The sequence below is a fragment of the Podarcis muralis genome, chromosome 5 (assembly GCF_964188315.1).
Source record: "Podarcis muralis chromosome 5, rPodMur119.hap1.1, whole genome shotgun sequence".
NCBI classification, from domain to species: Eukaryota; Metazoa; Chordata; class Lepidosauria; order Squamata; family Lacertidae; genus Podarcis; species Podarcis muralis.
In genome coordinates this window covers 86,745,687-86,770,629 of record NC_135659.1, presented here as the reverse complement: position 1 = coordinate 86,770,629, position 24,943 = coordinate 86,745,687, and positions in this window count along the sequence as shown.

The following is a 24,943-nucleotide window of genomic DNA, read 5'->3' as shown; positions in this document are numbered from 1 at the left end:
AAACAGGTACATTGGCCTCCCCTCCCAGCCCTTTTCTATGCAATACGACCCTTCTGGGCTTTGATCCTAAAGTACGGGCCTGTTTATAACAGAAGACTTGATATTATTTTCCAATCCCAATCAAAAGCTTTGAGTGCCTGAGACAACTGCAGGTGGCAACATGCTATTTAGTTTTTTTGGTTAATTGTCAAAACAAACCCTGCCTCATGTTTTTCCAAGTTGCGGTGCTTTTATGTATGTTCTTTGTTAGTGTTGAGAAATCACAACTCTGGGAAAAGCAACATAGCAAAAGCCAATTAGTTGTACTAGAGATGAACACCCCACCAAGCTGCACGCAAGCTAGCCTTGTTGACTGCATATATTTCCTCATCTAGAATACCCAAGAACAGGTAGCCTTGTTGTGCTAAACTCAACATTATTAGGGGACATTGAATGGGGACATTTCATCCGTAGGATTTGGGTAAAGCCAGCAAACGTGTTAATCAGACCTCAAAACTTACAAATGGAATTTAAATAGTATACTATATGTTACCTTGTTTGCTAGAATTACCGGTATGTCAGAGGGGTTTATATGAATAATGATGATTTTATCTACATATCATTTAATTGTTGGGTTAACTGGATATGAGAAGGGGTTAATTTCCTTCATGAGTGTCCTTCATTAGCCCACAGATGAGCTAATTGCAGGTGAAAGGTCAGCTAAGATGGTTGCCATAGAAACAATCCAGTGCCCCAACTATATCTGTGACTAATGTATGTCAGCTCAGTTAGTTAGTATGTGAATCACCAGTTTGTTGGTGTTACTTGTCCAGGGTTACATCTCGAATTGCTGGAGTTTATTTGGAGTGACAGAGTTACTTTGTACTTGTATGAATCTGTATACAGTGTAACCTTGGTTCTCGAACAGCTTAGTTGATGAACAAATCAGCTCCCGAACGTTGAAAACCCAGAAGTAAGTGTTCCGGTTTTTGAACGTTTGTCAGAAGCCGAACATCCGATGCGGTTGTCAGCTATTGTTTCTGGGGAGCATGCACCTATCAGAAGCCGCGCCTTGGTTTTCGAACGTTTTGGGAGTCGAACGGACTTCTGGAACAGATTACATTCGAGAGCCAAGGTTCCACTGTATCTGCAAAAGCCTACAAGCTGTATATACGCATCTATGTGAAGAACTGTTTTACTGAGCCTTCTTCAACAGTAAACTATTTGGACCTCAAGCTGATTCTGTGTGGTGGCTGGTACTGAAAGCAACTTCCACTGCGTTTGCATCTCATATCAGATTCTACCATTAATGCTGCACTAAGCTTCTAGATGGGGTGTATAGTGTATCAAAATGATGTTCAGTTTTGTAATATTCTTCTAAGGTTCGCCTCCATAGGCTTCTCCTAGGAATACAGTGGTAACCCGAGTTACAAACACCTCAGGTTACAAATGCTTCGGGTTACAAACTCTGCTAACCTGAAAGAGTTACCTCGAGCTGAGAACTTTGCCCCAGGATGAGAACAAAAATCGTGTGCCGGCGGCACAGCAGCAACAAGAGGCCCCATTAGCGAAAGCACGCCTCTAGTTAAGAACAGTTTTAGGTTAAGAACGAACCTCTGGGACGAATTAAGTTCGTACAGTCATGAATACACTTCAGCTTAAATATTTTTGGCTTGCAACCTGGAAGTAACGGAGCGTGTTACTTCCGGGTTTTGCCACTCGCGCATGCGCAGACGCTGAAAATGACGTCACGTGCATGTGCGGAAGCGGCAAAACACGACTCGCGCACGTGCAGACGCACAGTCGCGTCTTACGTTCACTTCAGGATGCGAACGGGGCTCCAGAACGGATCCCGTTCGCAGCCAGAGGTACCACTGTAACTAGAGGTACCACTGTACAGCTGAACCACCAGGACAGCTAGTCTTCTTGTCAGTAATTGGCTGGAGTCTGTTGGGACTGGTAGGGCAGAAGGCAGGGAGGCTAACAGTAGGTGGCGCCATAGCCAGTGATTGGTTGTAAGTAGGAAGACAAACAGGTGGGGACTGGCTGACGAGAGTCAGAGGTTGACAGGACAGTGTCCCATTTACCCAAATGGACCAGTTTCCAATGCCTCTTATAGCTTGTTTATTCCAAGGAAGAAGAGGGGAACTAGACAAATCAGATGTCACAAAACCATGAAATAAATGTTCACAAAGCATTTTGTTCAAAGTACACTCAAAGCTGCCTTGCACTGGGCAGGACTATTTGTCCCTCTAGCCTATTCTGACTGGCAGCACCTCTCCCACTCCTGGGAGGCCAGGTCCATGGTAGAACCCTTTCCCAAAGCCATTACTGAAATCAGGCCTGTACTGGAGAGCTCTTAAAACAGAGTATTGTCCTCTGTAAAGCAGGACACATGATCTTCCTATGTATGGTGTGCATAAACAGCTGCCCAAGAATTGGAAACAGATTTGACCCCTATCTACACTATACATTTAAAGCAGTTTCATACCACTTTGAACAGTCATACCTTCTTGCAAATGGTGCTGAGAGTTGTAAGGAGACCCCTCTTCCCCTCATGGGTAAAGGTTAAGTCCAGTCACACTTGACTATGGGGTATGGCACTTATCTTGATTCAGGCCGAGGGAACCAGTGTTTGTCCATAGACAGCTTTCCAGGTCATGTGGCCAGCATGACTAAACTGCACGGAAATGCCATTTACAGCAGTGGTACCTATTTCTCTACTTGCACTGGTATGCTTTCGAGCTGTTAGGTTGGCAGGAGCTGGATCCTTCTAATTCCTGATTCTGATGTAAAAATTCTGGCAGCCATTGTGAAGTCTGCTTTGTTTTTGATGAATTGACTGGCGAACCACACTTACACAAATAAGACAACTAAGCATTATGTACATTCTTACAAAGGTTCAGCCTTTTCATGCAAACCCATCTTCATTCTCATAATATACTTAGCCCTTTGGGGACAAAAACATGTTCATCCTTGTGAATGAAATGGCTGCGCTCAAGAAGGACAACATGTTTTTTTCATCTTCAAGCCTACAAAATCCATAATGCGGTGGAACGCCAAGTGAAATATGCAAATGCCGCACCATTTCTGAATGAGCAACTGGCAATACCCAAGGAAGGGCCATACAAATAGAAATGGCTAAAACTCAGAGACAGAAGTATTTCGTGCAAAAACACACTGCATAGGAATAGGAAAACATACCGTATTTTTTGCTCTATAAGACTCACTTTTCCCCTCCTAAGAAGTAAGGGGAAATGTGTGTGCATCTTATGGAGCGAATGCAGGCTGCGCAGCTATCCCAGAAGCCAGAACAACAAGAGGGATTGCTGCTTTCACTGTGCAACGATCCCTCTTGCTGTTCTGGCTTCTGAGATTCAGAATATTTTTTTTTCTTGTTTTCCTCCTCCAAAAACTAGGTGCGTCTTGTGGTCTGGTGCGTCTTATAGAGCGAAAAATACGGTATATGTGGATGAAATGACTGTACGATTTTGGTAATGTTCTTTTGCAGGTTGTATTTGTTCTTTTGCAGGTTATACCTGGCCTAGAACATCAAAGTGAAAGCTTATCTGGAGACTTGAAAAAGGAAAGAAGCTGTTAAGACACCTCCATGCTTAAGTAGAGGGAAATGTGTCACATTCACTTGTATTTAGGCAGATGTTCTCAGCTTGCAGACATCTTTTCTCTCAAACATCTCAATTTTTATTTTGTAATCTAATATCCACCTTCAATTTTTGGCCTACTTCTAATTTAGGGCCAAGATTTATTTATTTATTTGTGCCTGCCATTTTGGCCCCGGGCATCAGAGGTGTTAACGGTCCAGCGCCAGCCCACAAGGTTCCTTTAAGAAAGTTCATCCATTCATTTTAATTACATTTTTCAGCCTTGGTTATTGTCCTTGTGCCTGCGAAGAATGTTTCCAGCCATAAAAACCCATCATCTGCCACATTTATGGATAACCAGAGTGTGTCCGGAGGGCAGAAATGCCACAGTGAAAGATTGTACCGCAATTCAGTGCAGAATTTATAACTTTCCTCGGGGCTAAACTGTCAAGCTGATCACAGTGTGCCCCAAAGAAAGCTCTAGCAAAGCAAAATAAAATAAAAATGCAAAGGCACCGTTGTCCCCTCACTCTTTTAAAGTCCTGGTTTATTTGGAGACATTAAGCTGCATCTGAAGCACATGCAACACTGTGAAATGGAGGAATGTGTAATATATTGCTTATATATCGACTGTAGTAGTTCAGGCGTTGATGGCTTCAAGAATGGATCACTGCAATGCGCTCTCTGTGAGTCTTCCCTTGTGCTTGATCCAGAAGCAGCAGTTAGTGTAGAATGCCGCAGCAAGATTGCTGACAAGCGTGGGACCCTGTCTGTTCAGAAGTCCTGACAACAGTCCTCGTAGGTTGAATCCTGCCCTTTATTTCATATTTTTGTAAAGTGCTTAGCGGTTTCCTTACAGTCAAGTAATATATCATTTTTGTTAAATACATAAAATATTGTTACAAAAGTTGGGCGCCACCCCCCACTCTCTGCCAAGCGGTAAAAAGACTCCAGGGTGTTCCAGGCACTCACCCAGGATCTGTGCTCCTTTGGAGAATTGAAGATGCGGCAGAGATGATCATAGTTTTGAGAAATATGGTTTATTCACCTATTTTCACCATCAGTCCACATGGAGGGAGTCTAGATCCTACAGCATGGTCATCTCAAGAGGGGCTTGTTCCCCACAGCAGTGCAGTACTGGAGTCAAGGCATCTCTCCCAGCCAGCCTTCAGCCAGCCTGCCCAAGATGGATCTCAGTCTTTGTTCTTTTCCTTCATCTTCCCAGCACATCTTTCTAATGACTCTTTTTCTGCCACCTCGCACCCAGTTACCCTGACAACTTTCTTTCTGCCCAGGCCCAATATTCCTCTTAAGATGGGCCATCAGCACTTTTTGTCATGTTAATGCCTCTATCTCAAGAGTGGCCATGGCTTGGAAAGCAAGCTTAGTCTGTATTTTTCCACTGGCCTGCGATCTTCCCTTCAATACTTCAAATAATGAAAATCCTACCATTTTTATTAATTGCTACGGTTTAGTGGGGTCCGCCCACCAAATCTCTAACACAGCTGCACAGTGAAAATAAGGTGCAATATGTTCTACAATAGCTAATGCGGTCATCAGAAATCTCTTAAATTAAATACCAGTGCCTACTAGTCATGATGGGTGTAATCATCTCCACTGTCAGAGGCAGCGTGATTCTGAATGGCCATTTCTTGGGCTCCCAAGTGGGAGAGCGCTTCTGAGCTCTTCTTTTTAGGAAGAACCTTCTGACAGGACCACCTTGGAAGGTGGACTCTCCTTCATTGGAGGTTTTTGAACAGAGGTTGGGTGACCACCTGTTCAGGGTTCTTTAGCTGTGATACCTACAATGCAGGAAGTTGGACCCTTGGGACTCCTTCTGTCTTTAGATTTTTACAAGGCATGTCATGCATATGGGATTCCTTAGGCATGTCCCTGGCCATTGAGAGAAGAGCAAGACGCTAAACTAAATGGGATCTTTGACCTGATCCTGCAGGGCTCCTCTTGTGTTCTGATGCTTGCTTGCACATGAGGTCAATGGAGAAACTGGGTCATCAGGTAAGCGGGGGTGGGGGCCTGGCAGATGTTCCAAGCTCCATGGGATATCACATACAGTTGGGTCTGTAACCTCCACTGCAGTTCTAACTGGAGTAGGTTCCCTCACCTCTATGGGATGGTGTTACAGCCTTGACATTTTATTGTACAAGTCATGAGGTGTTTCTCCCAGATGATTTATTTCTCACAAGAACAGCAGATCTAACTTGATTGCCACCAACTGGGGCTTGGCCCCAGAGAGAGCAGCATCCTAATAATCTTGGCACCATCAACACTTGACTTTCGCTCTGATTCACCCAGCCTCAAACCGAGAGCAGAGCCACAGTCAGGCAGCTTCACCTTTTGCCCATAACTCCTTTCAAATCTCATTCCTGCTGAATTACAGTAGAGACAAAAATTAAAGTAATAACAGGAGGATAATTTTGCCTCTAATCTGATCTTCCTCGAGCATGTTTTTGAAGCTCACTTGCCCGGCTTGGGTGACAATTAGGAGGTTCACATGCTTCGCATTTGCTCCCACCCTGTGAGAAATGTGCAGGAAGTGGTTGAAACTTTTCATATCCTGGCTACCGCTCAATAAAAAAGTTGTTTAGTCACCTAACTTGGGGGCCCTCGTTGCTTCCAAGAGTGCAGCAACAAGGACTGGAAGGATCTTATTTTTTTTACAGCTGCCTCAGAGGTATGGGATAAGGTCATGGCTTCCAACCACCATTCAGAGTTTTCAGAAGTGAGCTTGAACAGTGAGATGGCAAGGTTTGAAATGGAGGTCAACTTATTTTGGCATTCCTGGTGTTCAGGGTCGGGGTCTAGGGTCAGCATGGTCCAAGGGATCAAACTCCCCCCCACCCCAGTAAAGGACCCACTGAAAAGAGCCTTCTTAACAAAAAACAACAACATTGTGGGTGTTGCTAGAGTTACCATTTTGAGGGACTCCTTCAAATGGGGAGTGGATTACATGTTGCATGTCTTGTCAATGCAGACTCATGGACATGACAGTGCCACACAGTGCCACACAGTGCACACCGCCTGCTGTTTCACAACACTGTAGCTACTGACAGATATTTTGAATGACTGGTAACCCATTCTACGACAAGTAGGCTTTTGAAGTACATCTATCACCAAGAGGACAAACATGAGTTGTGTCCAGCAAGGTAGGGAAGCCACGTCTCTTCATTTAGAGAGGACAGTCTTCTATCTGAAAGGCTGTTTGTTCTGCCTAGGTTTGGTTTAAGGGAAAAGAGGAATCAGAAGAGATGTCATGGGCCTTGGCTATGCCCATCAGAAGTTAGTGCCTGGGCAGTAGACTGAGCATGGTGTCAGAAGTATGCACCCACACCCCAGGTTTTCAATTAAGAAGTCATATTAAGATTGCAGAGAATGCATGAGGGAGAAATTGGATGAGCCACCACCGTGTGGTGGCTAAAAGGCTGAACTGTGAACCAGAAAGTCCCCAGTTCAGATATTGCCTTGCCATGAGCTCCTTTGGACAAGTTGCTATCCTTCTGTTGCCCATTGCAATGGAGATGAACACTGGCCAACTTTGCAGAGTTGTTGCAAGGATTGTTTCGATAAAGTGTGCAAACATTATCTAGATCTGCTCTAGATAATACTTCTAAAGTATTACTGACATTATCCATAGAGGCTGGCTGCTGGTGTACTGATTCGAGGTGGATTTTGTTCTTGTTCTGTGGGTGCTGTTTTATTATTGGTTTTCCGCTGTTTACCACTAGGATGGTACAGAAAACAATTGCATGTGAAATAAAACAAATGTACAGCATTGGAAAACAGGCGGCAGGGATCCCCTTGGCGAGCAAGCAGCAACAGGAATCTGAATTTGCCATCTGTTGTTTTGTTTTGTAGTGTAAGCTAAGAACAAGCCTACATTGATGTAAACAACAAATTACCACATAATGACTTCTCCCTGTTATTCTCCCTTGGCAAAGCTTTTTTTTACAAATGAACACCCCTTCACATGTTCAACGTCACCCCGAAGTAGCCAAAACAACCATTTTCAGACTGTGGTTTAATCTGGATGTGACCACATGGGGTAACATTCAGAAGCAATTTTCCATGTAAGAAAATGAACGTGTATATAATAGGTAGTCCAACATTCCATACACACCCAAGCCTCACATTATGTATTTCTATCCAGAATACCACACTGCATAATTACAGTGGAGTCAAGTATTTGGTGCCATCTTCCAAGTGTGGGGCCATGCAAATCCTTACTAAATTAGATTTTTAAGATCCTTGAAGGTTTAATGAGCTATGGTGACTGAGCTATGGTGACTTTCATATCAGAGTTGAGGTGTTGGGTTTTTTAGTATCAAGCAAATCCTTGATTTGTATCTTTGCAGTGTCTCTTAAAAGGAAAAGAGAAGCCAGCAACCATCACGTCAGTAGTCCCTCCTAGCAAAAAAAGCCCAATTATGTAATTAACCAGCCAAGCCAGAGAACGAGGAGACGCCAAGCTGTGTTCAGGTTTTCATCCTCCATATCCAACCTAAAGCTGCTGAACCAAATGCTAAGCTCGTTTAAGCAGAGGCTGACACCAGTTCTTAGCCCAGCATCAGAACAAAATCTTGATGGGATTGCAAACACATTAAAGGATGAAGCAACCATGCAAATTAAGTGGAGAAGCAGGGTAACTTCCATAAAATGCAAGTCAGTAGGATCAAGAGTGTGCTTTAGGCCTTCTGAGTTTCTAACCTTTACCAGGGCTTAAATCCAGCATTAAATCTCCACCCTGATTAGGAAGGATCCTAGTCCCACAAGGGCACATTTAAATAGTTACATACAAACATAAAAGAATCGCCTCGCTGGATCAGTCTGAGGTCCGTGGATTCCTGCACTCTGTTTGGAACAATGAACACATAGGAGCGTCTGAGATGCTCAAAACCAGGGAATGCAGACCCCAGATTTCAGTTATTGTTTTTGTTTTGGGAGGGGACACATGCATATCACCAAAAATAATTGCACAGAATTTGTGTGTGCTAATTTATATATGCAAGTGGAGATTTAGACATAATCACTGTAATTAAAACATAAATGCATTCCATCTCACCATAGTGGAGAAGAATGTGACCAGGTGTGTCCAGGGGCTAAATGCTAACGAGCAACTTCAAGGTCTCCCTTTTTATAGTGCTTTATATTTAAATTTGACTAGGACTGGACAGATCTTAAGAGGGAGAATGTAGCCATCCAAATGGTATTGGACTCTCAACAGCCCCAGCCATTGTGACCGATGGTTAGTAATGAAGGGAGTTGCAGCCCAAGAATATCTAGAGGTCAATGGGTTCCACATTTCTGAAACTGAGGACTCGCTGCCCTCTGTAATGTAGGACACATAGCATCACCACATTGCTCCAGCAATTGGATTTCTGTGATTCATTGCCACGTCTTCTAGCAGTTCTGAGTAGCTAGAAGCCATGGACAGGTCTGAAACCTAACCTGAGAAATTATTGTTTATATCATGATAACAATCTCAACACAGGGCACTTCCAGCTGACCTGCTTACTGAGCATTCATCCTAATTTGTTTGTGGGGATGCTCAATGATGATGCATCAAAGCAGATGTTACCTCACACTTCCCAGTGCATTTTCTTGTCACTTTCCTTATTGCAAAAGGTCTGATCCTTTGCAGAAACAAGCTTGTTGCACAAAACCTTCCATTTAACTGTAACCGCACAACCTGTATATACCAGTATGTGATTGGATCCCACCCAAAAATAGTGACAATCTGGAAGTTCCCACAGAGTCAGACCAGAACCTAATCATGGTCAAATCTAAGCACACATTCAGAGAGTTCTACATTATGGGCTTGAGTCAGTCACTTCCTAAAATGAATATTAAAAATGTCACCAGACAGAAAGTTCACCTGTAGTTTTAATATCATTTCACTGCTGTTGTTTAAAATTGTTTTTCGTTTGTGAGATTTTAACTATCTGTTTATCTAAGCACTATGAATACTTGCAGGAGAGTGGATCCAATGGAACACAGTGGGAAATATTTTCAAGTAAACAATATTACAGTTCCACTGCATGGTTGAAATCTTACATACAGTTACTTTAGAAGGAACCCCAATGAGCTTTATGAGCCTTACTTCCAAGAAAGCATGCACAGGCTTGGGCTGGACAGGCATCTCAATGCCATAGTCCGCAAATAAGAGGGAGGGGGGGTTAGTATTAATTCTGTCTCCCCCTGGGAAAGCTTAGACAAATAGTTCTAGAAGTCAGACCACCCAACTTCTGCTTAAAAACCTCCAAGAAAGAAGAGTCCACCACCTTCCGAGGGAGACCATTCCACTGCTGAACAGCTCTTACCATCAGAAAGTTCTTCCTGAAATTTAGTTGGAATCTGCTTTCTTTCAAGTTGAAGCCATTTGTTTGGATCCTACCTTCCAGAGCTTCCTCCACCTTCCATGTGCCAGCCCTTTAGATATCTGAAGATGACTATCATATCTCCTACTCAACTCCCTCAACTGTTCGTCATAAGGCTTTGACTTCCACACCCTTGATCATCTATGCTTCCAGGTGTCATAAGAAAGCTGCAGAGATAGTGTAGGATAGTACGCACCCCGGAAATGATCTCTTTCAGCTTGTGCCTTCTTGAAGAAGGTACAGGGTTATAAAGACTAGGACTAGCCACCTGAGAAACAGTTTTTATCCAAATACAGTTTTGGTTTTAAACACAGTGTAAGGTAGTCTCTGTGGGAGTATATTGTATTTAATTATGGGGTATCAGAGTTTTTAGGGGTTAACCAGGCTGGGATAGCTGGGATAGCAGGCTTGTTGGTTTTTGAATGTCTGATGTAGATTCTTTCAATTTCGTTGTTCTGTATGGGACAAAGACAATAAAGATTATCGTATCGTATCATATCATATTGTATCTTGGTTGCCTTCCTCTGCACACATTCCAGCTTGTCAATATCCTTCTTAAATTGTTGCGCCCAGAACTGGACTCTGGGTCTGACCAAGGCAGAATAGAGTGGTACTATTACTTCCCTTGATCTGGATGCTAAACTTCTGATGATACAAGTATAGAAGAGCATTAGCTTTTTTTGCTGCTGCATCACACTGTTGACTCGTGTTAACTTGTAATCTGCTGAGCCTTCAATGCGCCATATTTCAGCATCAGTTTGTTATTTATTTTTATTTATTTTTAAAGACCTCATCAAAATTTTTAATATATCCTATTATAATTTTAATGCAAACTGTTTCCACTGATAGAATGCATATTTGCGTTATTTTTCGCTGATATATGCCTTTGTAGGCACACTTTGCCCTAATATATACAATTCTGCACACATCTTTTAGTCAGAGAACCACAATACAAAATTCAGAGAAGTGCAAATTTCAAAGGTTTAGCTGTGTTTTCAGTTCATGCCCTATTTTGGGGAGTGAGGATTACATAGATTCACATTAAATGGTGAGCTGAACCAATTTTATCCCCCATCCCTGATCATAGCAGTAAATTCCATAATTCAATTGTGTGTTATATGAAGAAGGACTTTTTTTATCTGTCCTGAATCTGTTCCTATTCATTTATTTGGATGACCTCAATATCTTATATTATGAGAACAGGGAGAAAAAGATCTCTCTCTAGCCACTTTCTTCACAGCATACATAACAATCATGCCATAGATCTGTTCTAAGGGATTTTAATTTTTTTAAGAATGTACATCCAGCATCTTATTGCTACATTCGCAAACCCACACTTCTGCTGAACAGCAACTTTCTCTGCAGAAGTATTCATTTGCACTTCAATGAGATTACTGTGGGAGTGAGATACAATTTACCAGCAGTAAATCTATCTGCTTGGATTTGTCCTCTAAACAGTTTACTTAGAAGAGATGGCCTGGGGTAACCTTGATAATTCAGATAGACCATAAAAGCCTAAATTGTATAGTGCAGAGTGCCAGCCTTAGACTAGGGAAACCTGGGTTCAAATCATGACTCCTCTGGTGACCACGGGCAGTTGCTATCTTTTGAACTTTTCTAGGTCACAGGGTGGTTGTGAGGATAAAAGGGGATCATTGGTATGGATGCCATGAAGACTTCTTTGAAAGAAGGGGAGGAAGCAAATGTAATCAGATTTAATACATACGCTTTCCCTAGTCTAGTTTGCTGTTTCCCCAACAACTCACAACTCCATTTTGCATTGCTTGGTTGTTCCAGAAGCGATCCCATATCCCACGGTGCATTTTGATCACAAGGCCTATAGTCAAGATGCCACAACCTGCATTCAAAATATGGATTGAAACTGATCTGTGCAACTAGCAAAGCAATCATGGAACGACATCACCTCAGAAGCAGTCACTTCTCAAGCCACATTTACCAGGACAAAAAAGTCCCTTCCCTTTTATGCCTCCATGCATACAGTTAACACACATACATACATAATTTTATTTGTATGCCACCTTTCTACAGTTCAAACCATGCTCAAGGCAGCTTACAACATGGAAAAAATACATAATTGCAATGTTGCAAAAGTACAAAACCAAACTGAACAATTTCCACATGACTCAGAACAAAATCTGAAATAAAGATACAAAAACCCACAGGAACAACCCCTCCCAACGCTCAGGGAAGGGGAAGATGGATCATATTAGCAGATTTAGTCTCCCCCTGTATCTGGTGTTCCTCACTCGATCAGGATTAAAATCAGGGGCAGGCAGAAGGCAGACTGGAGTCTATTGGTGGGTATCTGAGTGATTTGCACTCAATTGTTTTCCCCCAGCTCGTGGTTCTTTACAACAGCAACGGCAAACTAATTGCTTTTCACCTAAATGGGGCTGTTGAAATTAAGAAAGCTAAGCAAGAGCAGAAATCTGTGTGGAAAGAACTGTGTGATTTTGGTTTGGTTAAGAGCCGTGGGTTGAGCTGTGATTGGGTTGATTAGTGCTTGGCAATGCTGTCATTCAGTTGCTTCATCACAGTTTAAATGAGAGGCGGGGAAGGAACCAAATGCATCCTTCCAAGCCATTCTGTTTGGTCCTCAAAACACTCTCTCTACACCACATGACATTCCCTCCCTAGCTACATCTCCTTTCCTCAGGTCACACCCCTCACCAGCCCTGCCTTGTGCCCTCCTTAAGTGTTTTGACCTGACTGGAATGTGCCCCTGAACTCAGATAGTGCCTCTTGAATGTATGGTTAGAGGACAGAGAGGGGTGTCTGTGTGAGAGAGTCTGCAGAGGAACAGCCTACTGTATGAAGCTGAAATTTACATTCATTGTTCCACCCACATTTGCCTCTGGCCCCGCCCACCACTGACATGCAGCCCCTGGAAGGTTGCCCACTAGGGAACGCAGCCGTTGGATGAAAATGACGCCCCACCTCAGGACTAAAATCTCAATGTAAGCCTCTCTGCACTTTGGTTACATGAATTGGCCCTAATCCCTACCAAACCATTTCGTATAAAACCACAAAAGAGAAACAACTCCCAACGGTGTGATATTCTGCTGTGCCAAAGGCAGAGTAAAGGAAGGAAGAAGATTCCCCAGCGTCAGAAATAGCTGGGAGATCAAGAGAAAATGTACATAATTTGCCTTGGCTATTGAACCAAAGCGCATGCTTTGGGGCATGGCAATTCCACCTCTGCCCCCCAGAGGTGATCACTGGGTGATTTAAATGAGAAAAGGGAAGCTTTTGAAGAAGTGGCTTTGCTTTGAGAGTGCAACTAAGAGGAAAGCTGTCAAATGTGGGAGCTCCTTAAGGAACAGTCTTCCTGCTGTTGCTGCTCTGAAATTTTGGCTGGTGGGCCAGGGCCAGCACATGCACACAAAGGAGGAGTATACACGAGTAGCCAACAGTTGCAAGGGGAAAGTCAGGCTGGCTAAAGCTCAGAATGAGCTCAGGCTTGCAAGAGAGCTTAAAAATAATTTTTAAAAGTTTCTTCGGCTATGTCCGAAGTAAGAGGAAGAAGAAGCAAGTGGTAGGTTCTCTGTGGGGGGAACATGGAGAAATGCTATGGGGTGACAGAGAAAGTGTGGAACTACTCAACACCTACTTTGCCTCTTTCTTCACCCAAAAGGAAAGCGATGCCCAACCTGGTGATAACAAAATAAATGATGTAAGGAGGGAGCTGCAGCCCAAGATAGGAAAAGAGGTAGTAAGGGAACACCTTGCTACTTTAAATGAAATCAAATCTCCAGGGCCTGTTGAGCTTGCGGATGTAATTTCAGAGCCTTTGTCTATTATCTTTGAGAATTCTTGGGGAACAGGTGAGGTCCCTACAAGCCCATCTTCAAAAAGGGGGAATGAGAAGACTCAGGTAACTACCAGCTTGACATCAATACGAGGGAAAGTCCTAGGACAGATAATTCCACAGTTGGTCTGTGAGCATTTAGAAAAGGGTGCTGTGATTACTAAGACCCAGCAAGGGTTTCTCAAAAACAAGTCATGCTAGACCAATCTGATTTCTTGTTTTGATGGAATTACAAACTTGGTGGATCAGGGAAATGCTGTGGACATAGTGTATCTTGATTTCAGTAAGCCTTTTGACAAAGTCCCCCATGATATTCTCACATGGAAGCTGGTAAAATGTGGGGTGAATGAGGTAACTGTTAGGTAGATTTGTAGCTGGTTGTCTGACCAAACCCAAAGAGTACTCATTAATGGATTCCTCATCATCCTGGGAAAAAGTGACAAGTGGGGTGCCACAGGGTTCTGTCCTGGGCCCGTTGCTGCTTAACATCTTTATTAATGACTTGGATTAAGGAATTGAGGGGATGCTCATCAAATTTGCAGATGGCATCAAACTGGGAGAGGTAGCTAATGCCACAGAAGACAGAATCAGAATTCAAAATTACCTTAACAGATTGGAGAACTGGGTGCAAACCATCAAAATAAATTTTAACAGGGAAAGAACCAGATGCACAAATGTAGGATGGGGGACATCTGGCTTGCTAACAGTACATGTGAAAAGGATCTAGGAGTCTTGGTGGACCACAAGCTTAACATGAGTCAACAGTGCGATGCAGCATAAAAAACACACACCTAATGCTATTCTAAGCTGCATCAACAGAACAATAGTGTCCAGATCAAGGGAAGTAATAGTACCACTCTATTCTGCCTTAGTCAGACCACACTTGGAATACTGTGTCCAATTCTGGGCATCACAATTTAAGAAGGATGTTGACAAGCTGGAACGTGTGCAGAGGAGGGCAACCAATATGATCAAGTGTCTGGAAACTAAGCCTTATGATGAGCACTTGAAGGAGCTGGGTATGTTTAGCCTGGAAAAGAGGAGACTGAGAGGAGATGTGATAGCCATCTTCAAATATCTTAAGGGCTGTCACATGGAGGAGGGAGCATGCTTGTTTTCTCCTGCTCTGGATAAAGGTAAAGGTAAAGGTACCCCTGCCCGTACGGGTCAGTCGTGTCCGACTCTAGGGTTGTGCACCCATCTCACTTAAGAGGCCGGGGGCCAGCGCTGTCTGGAGACACTTCCGGGTCACATGGCCAGCGTGACAAAGCTGCTCTGGCGAGCCGGCACCAGCGCAGCACACGGAAACGCCGTTTACCTTCCCGCTAGAAAGCGGTACCTATTTATCTACTTGCACTTTGACGTGCTTTTGAACTGCTAGGTGGGCAGGAGCTGGGACCGAAAGACGGGAGCTCACCCCGCCGCGGGGATTCGAACTGCCAACCATGAGATCGGCAAGCCCTAGGCGCTGAGGTTTTACCCACAGCGCCACCCGCGTCCCTGCTCTGGATGGTAGGACTCAAACCAGTGGCTTCAAGTTGCAAGAAAGGAGCTTCCAACTAAACATTTGGGGGGGGGGGAACTTTCTGACAGTAAGAGCTGTTCAGCAGTGCTGCAGACTCCCATGAGAGGTAGTGGACTCTCCTTTGTTGGAGGTCTTTAAAGCAGAGGTTGAGTGGCCATCTGTCATGGATGCTTTAGCTGAGATTCCTGCATTGCAGGGGGTTGGACTAGATGACCCTTGGGTCCCTTCCAACTCTAAGATTCTATAATTTTATAATATGTCATAATGTATAATACAAGGCATACATATGTGCTTATCAGTCCATTTGCGTGTATGCTCAATTTCCACCATCCTTTGTCCTTGGGGAAGAGGTGAATCATCTTCAGTTTAAAAACATCTATTCCTTTCCAGGGTTGAATTCTGGAAACAAATGGCCCTATGGGTTTGCCAGGAGAATATATATGGCTGTGCACAGTGTTGATTGGCTAGCACCTGTAATGTCGTCAAGACCTTTCCACATAATTTTTGGAGCAGCTTTGCACTCTATTTTTGATGAACAAGTAGGTGAATAGGTTGTAACTGTACAGGCATCTTGGTTGAAACATGAAATGGGTAAGACACCTGAGTTAATATTTGATTTACGCATATACACATGCCTGTCTATTAAGTCTTGGGTGGCCATGTGTCCTGCTTTACAGAGGAGAGTCATCTGTATTGAAGGTCTACTACTAGAGGACATTCCTTTATTTAAGATGTCTTTTATTTGAGGGTTGTCCAAGTTTGGCTGAGATCCTGCCTCCTCCCTATTCTTGGAACAGCCTGGTTGGTGTTTTGTCTTTGTTATTTTTGTTATGGCTCCTTCTGATGGGGAACCCATAAGTATAATTTCCACCCACCTGTTTGGCATGTAGAAGGGGGAGTTTGGTCAGCATCATTCCATTGATGGTGGCTGGCAGGATGTCAACTGAGTGGGTGGAAGCACCTCTACATTACCAGCCACCACCTCAACCCAGGGAAAGGAAGAGGGTCAAGATTTCTCTGTCCCTCCATGATGAGGGACAACATGTATGTGTGAATGCATTGCAGCAGGCTGAAAACAATTTCTTAATTGAGAAGAGCAGCCATTTTAAAACTCACTTACAAAGGTCTCCATGCACAATTATTTTATTACAAGCCCTAATTTACCCCAAACACTGATTTCTTGAATCAATGCTGCCTTCGCCTCCAAGCCCTATTTATCTCCTCAGTTTTTGATTTGGTGTCTGCAGCTTGGCCTCTTCTTCTTCACAGTTTTTGGGACTTTTTCATAAATCATTTATTTCACACCTCTTGCCTCTATGCTTGTTGGCAAATCCGATAATGATTTCCCACTTATTTAGTTGTCAGATCTGAAATCATTTGCCAGATAACTCCTGGGAGAATTTCAGGAGGCATTTTCTGAGCAGTTTGTTGTCAGTATGCGATAGTCTAAATCCAAGCTGTTTGTAGAAGCAAATCACAGTTGCACAATTTCCATCCCTGATGGAATAGGAAGAGCCATCCAATTCTGTGTGAATTTCCCTTCCAAAAGATAAACATCTGGCACCATCAATTCAGGGTTTTAAGAAAGTTTTTTTTTTTTAACTCACCTGCTTCCCCTGACTCTTAATTGAAGATTTTATTGTATCCTGGAGTTTTTATGGCATTTAAAAATATTATCATGTTCAGTCTTGCTTAATTTTGTTTATTGCTTTACGGTGTTTGGCTTATCGTTCTGTATTTTACATATGTTGCTGTTTGATGAAGGTTGATTAAATTTTCTAACATAATATTCATGAAGTTTTTCCAAGAGTCCATTAGTAACTCGACAGTCTGTCTCCAGTGAATATCAGCTGTGGGTGGGGATAGTAACTGTTTTACTTAGGCCATGCTTGTACACTTTCCATAGGGCCACTGTTAATACCGGATGCTGGCCATTGCCCTGATCCTGGAGCCACATTATTCTAAAGTTTGTACAACATATGCATTCCAATTTCTTTCTTTCTTTCTTTCTTTCTTTCTTTCTTTCTTTCTTTCTTTCTTTCTTTCTCTCTCTCTCTCTCTCTCTCTCTCTCTGCGAGGGGAGGCTTTGTCTAATTTTGTCAACAATTTTTACATCTTCTGGGGAAGGCACTGAATGATAGCAAATTTTATTTATTTAAATGCCAAACTCACTGCTTGCCAATATGCTCCGGCAGGACTCACACTGTTTGTTATTGCTTTGGACTTCCTAGCATTTGCAACATTTCTCATAATGATTTCATCTCTGGAACCATGAAGCAAACCGTGGTACTGCAAGATTACAGTGTGTAATAGGAGAAAAGAATATGAGGCTCCAAACAGGCAGATCTAGAGTCCATGGCTTGCTCGCTTGGTGGGCTTGCACCTGTGAAACACCTTTGCTTTTGCAACATGGGAGATCTCATTTCTGTCAATCTTCTGTACGCACTACCAGTCCCCCTTCGCTCCTTCAGCATCCCCTAAGAAATAAGGCATGCACAGACTGCATTGTGTTTCTGGTTCATGCTGAAAAGCTATTTGCTTAACCAAGCATTTCCTGGCTTATTAATATTGGTTGCACATAGAGCTGGTTGGTGTGATCACTGTATTGCTTTGAATTCATTAGTGTGAATTGTCTCTGTGTATAATTGTTTTACATTGTTCTTACTGCATGGTTTCATTATCTCTGCACACCAGATATAAATGTTATAAAATACATACAATAAGATGGAAGGAAAGGAATGTTGTTCTTAAGGATTGAGGGACCCTTTGGAACAGTATGAGATACTAGAGGAACATCTTATTTCCCCAGAGGGCCACATTTGGTGGGTAGCATGCTGGCAGTGGGTAGGGTTAGAGCTGGCAGCAGGTGGGACCAGAGTCATGCCACACCCTTTTTTCCCTCTTCTTCTATATATTTTGGAAGGTGGTTTCTTCTCTATAGCTTCAGATGCCTCTCTCTGTATCATTGCCAAACTTGGCACAAGGGTTCCTGATGTTTGGATGCCACCCACCATTTTAAATGAGGATGGCAGGCTGAAACATCACTTTGACATGACTTATACCCTTCAAGTGTCCTGATTTTCCTGGGACAGTCCTGGAATCATGAAAGCCATCGCAGCTTCTGAATTGACCCCAGAATGTCCCTATTTCTCCTGCCAGTGCTGCCTCCGCTGAACTCAGGGAGAAGGATGAGCCGGCATTTGTCCCGAGCTGCAACAACTGCTGCGAGGGATCATCCTGTTGGCTCTCCATGGCCTCTCCATGACTGCTGCTGTCGGCCTCCTCCCTTGGGCAGCCCATAGCAGGTGCTGGAGTGCGGGCAAGGAGGAGGAGAAGCTGTCACTTGTGAGACCCAGCCCCATGTGATGCATCAGTTCTGAGGGGCAGGCAGAGGGCAAGGCCATTTTGGAGGAAAACACGACTTTGTGCATGACCGTCTCAAACTGATCACCCCATTCCTAACCTTAACGATTCTGGAATCTCTTGCAACCGATTCTTGGATGCGGAGCAGGCAAAGAAGTCTGGAAGGCACCTTTGTATTCTAAGTCACCTTTCTCCTCTGCTCATCCTTTGCTGGCCACAGTTAGTTATCCTCCCTATCCCCAGGTACTACTTTGAGCAACAGGCCAAGAATCAGGCAAATCCCTCGTTGTGTTTGCCCCAACTTGAAACAACAAGAGCTATTTCCAGATCTCAATTTTTATCTCCTGTGGTGCCCAAAGGTGGATGCTTCTATGACCAGATTATAACCGGCCCATGTGTTGATGTGCTAGAGAGAGGGAGGGAGGGGTGACAGCTGGGTGAGGAGATCCCCAACCTGGGTGGCCTTGCATAAGATCCAGCCACAGGTACAAGCCAGAGGGGATTTCAGAAAGTACAAAGCATCCAAGGAAAATGCAGTTGAGTTGAGTTGAGTTGGGCTGGGCTATCGTTCCACGCATCCCCGCCCCTCCCGTGGTATGCCAAGCCATGCAAATCAGAGTCTCAGTGTCCTGTACACTAGCAAGTTGAAGGACGTACTGTGTCTCCTTACATGGGAGACATGATCAACCAAACCTTTTTTTTATTACCTTCTTCAAACAGAGCTAATAAATCAAGATCACCAAAGATGCATGTTATGCAAAACTTAATTGGATTTGGCAGCTGGCCCACTAGGAGCAGCAGTTATCTGACTCCAGATCAGAGAGCTCCATTTTAATGGGTGGATTTGAGTCGCCCACGTTGGAGTTGCTAAATCCTGCTTTCAAATGCAGTGTGCGTGCATCTTTCACTCTGGGAAGCGGAGGAGTGGAGCATTGTTCTGCCTTTTGTGCAATAAGAAGGCGAGGAGAGGCTCTCAAAAATGGAAGACAATGCCTTTATGAAAGCGTGGCTCTCAGCTTCCCAAAGATAGGCTAATCACCTAATAGAGCTCTGGAAGTTTTGCAAACCATTCAAACCGCTTGGCAGCATGGCACGGCGCAGAGCGCATGAATTCGGAATGCTTCTTTGTGTTCCCTGTTTGTGCAATCATGGATGTGGGAAGCAATATAGGGAAGAGAGGATATGATATGGCACTGGATTTTCTTTTTTTAAGTCCCTGTTCTTTCTCCATGTACCCCCCCCCCCAGAGGGTGGCATTAACGAATAAGGCTTTTGCAGTTCTGGTCCTCTCCCTTGTTAGAATGTTGGAGGGTGGGGTAGATGGTGGTACATCAGTATTGGACTCCTTGTACCACAGCCCTCAGACAATTAGCTTTTATTTTATTTTATTTTTTGAAGTAAACCGATCAGACATTTCTAAAGAAAGTTATACAACAGCCCCGAATAAAATTTAAAATACTAACAGATGCGAAGGAAAGAGGGGGATTTGCCCTGCCGGACTTAAGGTTGTATTATGAAGCTGCATCCTTCTGCTGGTTGAAAGATTGGTTCTTGCTAGAAAACACTGATGTCCTAGATCTGGAAGGGTTTAACAATGCTTTTGGATGGCATGCATATTTGTGGTACGACAAGGTAAAGTCTCATAAGTTATTTAAAAACCATATTGTCAGGAAATCTTTGTTTACTGTCTGGATTAAATACAAGGACTTACTCGAAAATAAGACTCCGAGGTGGTTGTCACCGATGGAGGCAAAAGCCACAAAAATACTTAATATGGGGGGTGGCTGGGCAAAATATTGTGAAATAATAGAAAAAGTGGGGGACACTTGGAGGTTGCAGAGCTTTGAAAAATTGAAAGGAAAGGTGCGAGACTGGTTTCATTACGCCCAAATTTTAGAGACCTTCAAAAAGGATAAAAAAACTGGTTTCCAGGTGGAAAAATCAAAATTAGAGTCAGAACTACTTGAACCTAAGACGAAAGTGCTTTCAAGAATGTATAACTTGTTGCTTAAATGGAATACTCAAGACGAGACAGTTAAGTCAGCCATGATAAAATGGGCGCAAGATATTGGGTACAACATTATGTTTGAAGACTGGGAAAGGTTATGGACCACCGGTATGAAATTTACTGCATGTAGTGCCTTAAAAGAAAACATTATGAAAATGATGTATAGGTGGTACATGACCCCAGTCAAACTTGCAAAGATATATCATTTGTCTGATAATAAATGTTGGAAATGTAAGGAGGCTGAAGGAACATTCTTTCACCTTTGGTGGACATGCCCGAGGGTGAAGGCTTTTTGGGAAATGATTTATAACGAGTTGAAAAAGGTATTTAAGTATACCTTTCATAAGAAACCAGAAGCCTTCCTCCTGGGCATTGTGGGCCAGAGAGTGCTAAAGAAAGATAGAACTTTCTTTTTATATGCAACTACAGCAGCAAGAATCCTTATAGCCAAATACTGGAAGGCACAGGAGTTACCCACACTGGAAGAATGGCACACGCAACTGATGGACTACATGGAATTGGCTGAAATGACTGGCAGAATCCGAGACCTGGGAGAAGAGGCAGCGGAAGAGGACTGGAAAAAATTTAAGGACTATTTACAAAAACATTTCAAGTTATATGAATGTTGAGAATTTGCTAAGTTTTGAGAAAAACATGCTTCAGTATTGAGATTCGGAAATGATCGAAACTAAGTTATGACTGAGAAAAGTTTAACTTTTAGAGTAAATATTTAGATGAAATTACAAAAACACATGAAACAAGGTATTAATTTGCTGTTGATTTTTATTGTAAAGAATGCAGGGATGGAGGATGTGGGGAAGTCCAGTTGACGATGGAAAAAAAAAGATTTGGAAAAGTGTATTCTTTTTTGTTTTTTCTCACTTTGTAAAAAAAGCTTTTGTTGTGTTATCGACGATGTATTGACGTTGTACTCTGACCCTGGAAAACAAAGCAATAAAAAATATTTTTTTTAAAAAAAAAGAAAGTTATACAACAAAAGGCAGAGACACCTCTAAAGTGTCAACACTCTACCGGCAGCACCATTGCTAGGGATGTATAACCATTGTTGCTAAGCAGTCATTGTTTGACCTACATCATTGTACTACTCCTCTTTTAATAGGAATTGTATGCTTTACTCAGAACTAACTCCCTTGAAATAAATATATTTATTAATTTCGTAAGATTTATGCACAGCTTGTCTGTAAAAACAAAACAAAAAACTCAAAGCGGTTTTAAACCCCAAGCTTTAATTGAGGTTTCCTTATTGCTGAAAAAAATGGTGATATTAGAATCCCACTGTGTATATCTGCCAAATTTTCCATGTCCCTCACACAGCCACTATTATTCTGCTTATCACCACTAAGCTGTTATTTATTAATATAGAGTAATGATAAAATAATAATATAAAATACAAAATGAATCAGCAACTATAACCATAAAATAATTAAATACCTTACAGCTGCAGCAAATAAAAATCTATAACAACTTTTTTATCGTGGTTGACAAAATGTTGTGTTTGCATGTGCACAGGCTACATTAGCTCTCAATTTCTTGCCCCGGATGTGTCATCTTGATTTTTGGGACTAGGCATTTACATTTTATAATTTTGGAATTTACCTCCCCCCTACTTTTTTGCCATTCCTTAGAATCTGGGAGAGGGTGTGGCCTATGGAGAAGGTGTGGCCTAGGGACACTACCAAGTGGCTTTATTCGGTCTCTACCACTGATGTTCCACACCACTGTCTTAGACAAGGCTGCAGTCACAGAATCATGGAATTGTAGAGTTGGAAGGGACACCCAGGGCCATTTAGTCAAACCCCCTGCAATTTTACTAGTGTTCTCCAGTGACTTTCCCAATGTCTTGCAATTTTAAGCTTAAAAAAACAAACAAACAAACAAACTGTGGAATCTCCAATCCTGAAATGAAAGTGTAAGTTCATCCAATATCAAGCTAATTGCTGAACTTTGCATTAGCTAGGTTAGTAACATATAATACCTGCGTGTGTGTGTGCTTTTCTAGCAGAGCATCTGAATTCTGCTGACTAGAGAGCTGGTGGTTGTTACCTGACTCATTAAGTGGGAACCAGAGGATAAAGTCATAGATCACTATTTTCACTTGGCAAAAAGAAACAAAGCAGCGTCTGAGAGGCGCTGCTCAATCTGAGGTTCTTGAGACTTTCCCACTGAACAAGAGTCCTCTGTCTGATTATTTGCAGGATCGGGGATTTTTGAAGAGGTTGGCAGAAAAGAACCGATGCATCAGATTGGGCCAGTTGTGCTGGCATCAAGACCTGGAATGCTCAATTGTTATGCTAAGTACTCTGCAGAGTAAAACCCGACCAAATTTCCCATTGTAGGAAGAATTTCCCATTGTCTGTCTTGGCGCAATACATTTAAAACACTTTGATCCCACTTTATACAGTCATGGCTTTCCCCATGGGAGCTGTAGTTTGCTAAGGGTGCTGAGAATTGTGAGGAGACCCTGATTCCCATCCCAGAGCTACAATTCCCAGAGTAGTTTAATGATCAATACCTCTTCACAAGGAACTCTGGGAATTGTGGGTGTTGTGGCTTTTTGGTTGACATATTTGTATGTTTTGCTGAATTCCCTTCACACCAATGGTTGTGGTGTGATACAACAACAAATGTCATTGGGTTGCCCTCAGTTTCATTACTTTTTAACCTTTTTAACCAGGCCTTTGCCTGACTTGATCTACATCCTATACCCTGCTGGTTCTATGAGGGGGGGTTATTGGGTTGTTGTTTTTCTTTTGATTTTATGTATTTGATATTTTATGTGAACCGCCCTGAGTCCTTCGGATATAGGGCAGTATAGAAATAAAAATAAATAAATTACTTTAATCCGGCATTTATGTGGGTCAAGGGATGGGCCAATGGATTTTTTTTTCTGGAATCAAATAGCATTTAAAAAGAACACAAAGTGTGCACTATCTTCCATTAGTTTTTCAGAAGTGGCTTTTACATTGTGTGCAAGCTCAAATATAACAAGTAAATTAATTGGGAAATTGGGAAATAAACTGACATGTGAATGCAGCCAGAATGTCATCAAGTTCCATTGTTTCCAGGGAGTTCTGCTGTATTCCCGCTCAAAGGGTGTGGTGGCAAGAAGCCCCACTTACTTGCTTCACCAGGCCGTGGGTTGCTGGCTGCCTTATTTTGAAGAGTAGGCAAACTAAGACCCGGGGGCCAGATCTGGCCCAATCACCTTCTAAATCCGGCTCGTGGACAGTCCGGGAATCAGTGTGTTTTTACATGAGTAGAATGTGTGCTTTTATTTAAAATGCATCTCTGGGTTATTTGTGGGGCATAGGAATTCGTTCTCACCCCCCCCCCAAAAAAAATATAGTCCGGCCCCCCACAAGGTCTGAGGGACAGTGGACCGGCTCCCTGCTGAAAACGTTTGCTGGCCCCTGGTATAAATGGATATGTTTTTAGAGGAATGGAGGCAGTGCACAAAGCTCAGACCATATGCAGGTCTGCAGAGTCCGAGATGGAAAAAAGATGTAGTACCAACCAAGGAAGAGTGGCTAGTCAAATTAATGGCCGAAATGGCAGAGCTAACAGGTGTAATAAGAAACGAAGGAGGAGGAGGAGGAGGAGATTAAAGATTTGGAGAAATTTGTGGAATATTTGAAAAATCCATGTATGCAAACAAGTTCATTAGCAGGGTTAATGCAAAACAAGCAGCCAAACATATTACTAAGGGGAACTAAATTATAACTTAAAAATGGAGTAATGTGGAAAATGCAGCATAAAAATGAAAAAGGTAAAAGAAACCACAAAGGAGAGGGAGGGAAGTCAAATATGTGTGTATTAGAAATATATGTGATTTGTGTTTTTGTAAGTTGTATGTTCATAAATTTTTGGAAAACTTAAAATTTATAGATAGATATAGATGATAGATAGATAGATGATAGATAGATAGATAGATAGATAGATAGATAGATAGATAGATAGATAGATAGATAGATGATAGATAGATAGAGATAGATGATAGATAGATAGATAGATAGATAGATAGATAGATAGATAGATAGATAGATAGATAGATAGATAGATAGATGGATGGATGGATGGATGGATGGATGGATGGATAGATAGATAGATAGATAGATAGATAGATAGATAGATAGATAGATAGATAGATGATAGATAGATCCGGGTCATGACCTGCCTGGATTAGATCAGGTGAGTTCACTTTGCAATACAAGGTTGAGTGGATTC